This window comes from Castanea sativa, chromosome 1 (assembly GCF_040712315.1).
Source record: "Castanea sativa cultivar Marrone di Chiusa Pesio chromosome 1, ASM4071231v1".
Lineage (NCBI taxonomy): Eukaryota > Viridiplantae > Streptophyta > Magnoliopsida > Fagales > Fagaceae > Castanea > Castanea sativa.
The window spans coordinates 21,888,948-21,892,816 of record NC_134013.1 but is presented as its reverse complement, the minus strand read 5'-3'; positions in this window follow the sequence as shown (position 1 = coordinate 21,892,816).

The following is a 3,869-nucleotide window of genomic DNA, read 5'->3' as shown; positions in this document are numbered from 1 at the left end:
GGAAGTGTTGTAGTGACATGGGCATCACAAACAGTTACTTCACCCCAGCTTATCCTCAGGGAAATGGGTAGGCCGAGGCCGTTAACAAAGTCATAGTCAGTGGACTCAAGAAGAGGCTGGATGACGCGAAGGGTAGATGGGTAGAGGAGCTACCACATGTTTTATGGACGTATCGGACTACGCCGCGCAGATCCACTGGAGAAACACCATTCTCTATGACTTATGGGGCCGAGGCGGTGATACCTTTAAAATTTGGTTTCTCCACGCTAAGGACGAGTTCTTTTAGCCCAGAAAATAACGATGGTTTCTTGGAGAAAAGCTTGGATTTGGTTGAGGAAATGCAAGAGGCCGCTATGATCCAAATGGCTTATTATCAGTAGAAGCTTAAATGAGGGTATGATGCTCATGTGAAGCTAAGGCCACTAGCGCCTGGGGATCTGGTGTTGAGAAAAGTTGTGGGTACTGCCAAAAACCCAACATGGGGAAAGTTAGGACCAAATTGGGAAGGACCCTATCGGATCATCTCTGTAGCAAGCATAGGATCATATCGACTAGCTGATCTAGATGAAAAAATTGTACAACGCCCCTGGAATGTAAACAACCTACGAAAGTATTATTATTAATAAAAAATATTTTTATCGTTCGTGGTTCAAATTATCAATATGTACTTAGGTTTATCTCTTACAATTTCTAAGTATCAAACAGAAACTTGGTCATAGATGGTTCTTGGACCACATACCTTGTGAAAATTGATATCTTATCATGTGTTAAACAGAACCTTAGTTATGTCAGGTCCACAGACCTTCTACTTTGGGAAAATTAACATTTAAAGTTACAATTTCTAAGTATCAAACAGAAACTTGGTCATAGATGGTCCTCAGACCACATACCTTGTGGAAATTGATATCTTATCATGTGTTAAACAGAACCTTAGTTATGTCGGGTCCACAGACCTTCTACTTTGGAGAAATTAACATTTCAAGTTACAATTTCTAAGTATCAAACAGAAACTTGGTCATGGATGGTCCTCGGACCACATATCTTGTGAAAATTAATATCTTATCATATGTTAAACAGAACCTTAGTTATGTCGAGTTCACAGATCTTCTACTTTGGGAAAATTAACATTTCAAATTACAATTTCTAAGTATCAAACGGAAACTTGGTCATGGATGGTCCTCGGACCATATACCTTGTGGAAATTGATATCTTATCATGTGTTAAACAGAACCTTAGTTATGTCGGGTCTACAGACCTTCTACTTTGGGGAAATTAACATTTCAAATTACAATTTCTAAGTATCAAACAGAAACTTGGTCATGGATGGTTCTCGAACCACATACCTTGTGGAAATTGATATCTTATCATGTGTTAAACAGAACCTTAGTTATGTCGGGTCCACAGACCTTCTACTTTGGAGAAATTAACATTTCAAGTTACAATTTTTAAGTATCAAACAAAACTTGGTCATGGATGGTCCTTGGACCACATACCTTGTGGAAATTGATATCTTATCATGTGTTAAACAAAACCTTAGTTATGTCAGGTCCACAAACCTTCTACTTTGGAGAAATTAACATTTTAAGTTACAATTTCTAAGTATCAAACAGAAACTTGGTCATGCATGGTCCTCAGACCACATACCTTGTGGAAATTGATATTTTATCATGTGTTAAACAGAACTTTAGTTATGTCGGGTCCACAGACCTTCTACTTTGGGGAAGTTAACATTTCAAGTTACAATTTCTAAGTATCAAACAGAAACTTAGTCATGCATGGTCCTCGGACCACATACCTTGTGAAAATTTATATTTTATCATGTGGTAAACAGAACCTTAGTTATGTCGAGTCCACAAACCTTCTACTTTAGGGAAATTAACATCTCAAGTTGCAATTTCTAAGTATTAGATAAAAACTTGGACATGCATGGTCCTCGGACCACATGCCTTGTAAAAATTGGCATCCTACTTGTTCTAGAAAGGAAGTTTGGTTATGTCGGGTCTTTGAACCCTTTACTTTGAGAACATTAGCAAAAAACCATATCACATTAGTGCTGAGGAGTTGATGAAACACTTGGATTGCTTTACGTCCCAAGTTAAATTCTAAGTTAAGTTTTTGATTGTATATTGTTGTTTCACATATGTTTTGTTCGTGGGTCATGATTTGCAAAGTATAAGCTAAGTATGTGTGCTTCTATTTAAAGTCATGACAAATTAAAATATTGCAAGTGGTGTTAATTGTTCCATCCATTCATTTTTGTGCTGATGAGCATTATTATACTAAAAAATTGGAAGGCAAATGAAAATCAAACCAAACAGTTTGTCATTAATTTCTATTAATGTACATTCCAAGCAAAAAATTTAAAAATTTGTTACATAGCAAGAAAATGGAGAAGTCCTAGCTAGCCTAGATCCTAAGCTTTTGAAGGGAGGTTCTGCTTCGAAGTGCTGGCAGCCTCTGTGGGTTTCAGCTCTACTTCGAATGAGGACTGTGCTTGTTTTTCCTTATCTATTGCCACAGGTGGAGGGACATTAGGCTCGGCGCTTTGGCTCGTAGCCTTCTCGGCACCTTCACCCTGTTCCTTCTCTTTATTGGAACTCGTAGGTTCTGTAGGAGTAGGAATGAGCTCTAGGATCTTAGAAGGGAGCATGGAAGGTGTTATCTCAGGGGTAGGGGCGACAGGAGAAAGTTCTTCTATCTCCTGGATGTCTAGGGGAAGCCAAACGTTTTCGGGCTTCCTCAACTTCCGAGTTGAGGGAATCCCTGCCACATTTAAGGCTTCCTCTCAAACTTGCTGGCAATACTCTCGGCACAGCCCGGCGAACTCCTCAGTTAGCTGGTTTTCTATCGCCACTACCCCTTCCTTGTAAGCGGCCTTCTTTGCGGCCTCCATGGAGTCCTTGAAGGTACAGGCCTCGTCCTTCATCCTGGCAAGCTCCTTCTTCAAGTCAGAGTGTTCCTGTTGAGCTTTTGATAACTCTTCATCCTTTTGACGAATAAGCTGTGTTGCCCCTCCACCTAGGTCCTCATTGTCCTCAGGTTGGCCTCGGCACCATCCTTTTCCCTTTTTAGCTCCGCCAGCTGCGTGGTTAGCTTTTTATTCTGCATAAGGGCCTGGCCTAAGGACTTCTCAGTCTCCCGCCTAAGCTCCAGTTCGAGTCCAGCCTTCTTCCGAGAATCCTCCACCCACTTCTCGGCAGCAAAGACTTCCTGGATGGCCTGTGGTGAAATATCAAAATGAATGCACTATTAGTAACACAAGTCTCCAGTATATAAGAATGTTTCTTACAATAAGGTGTAATGAAAAATAAGGTGAGGATAAAACTCAAATACTTACCAGGGCCAAGTCCCTTTTTAGCGAAAGGAATAGATGGAGCTGGTTCATCTTGTCCTGGGCTTCCATGTCCTTGGGCAGAAGAAGGGGACGTTCCAAGGCATCAGCCAGGTGGAGAGCATGGCCTTGTTGGAACGCCCTAATATTAGACTGGCAAGAGATTGGTGCCCCATCCAACATAAGCTCGGGAGACCAGTTAGCCGGTGCATGGCGCACCTCGGCAAGGTCCCTGTTCTCCCCGCTTTCTACTTAAGAGGCACGTCCCTTGCCCTTGCTAGGTTTTGTTGCTGGGGTTGTTGTTGTTGTTGTTTCAGCTTCTTCTGCCTCTCCCCATCTGCCTCCTCGGCCTCACCCTTCCTTTTCTTCTTAGGCTCCACAACGGGATGCTTAGGATCGGAGGGAGGAGGGGGTGGGGGCAAAGACAGAAGGACCTGCGACCCACCTGCTCCCTTTTGGGAGACACTCGCGCCCTTTTTGTGCATCAATTGCTTTAGAGCGTCCATCTCTTCTTCTTCTTCGAAACTGGAGTCAGGCT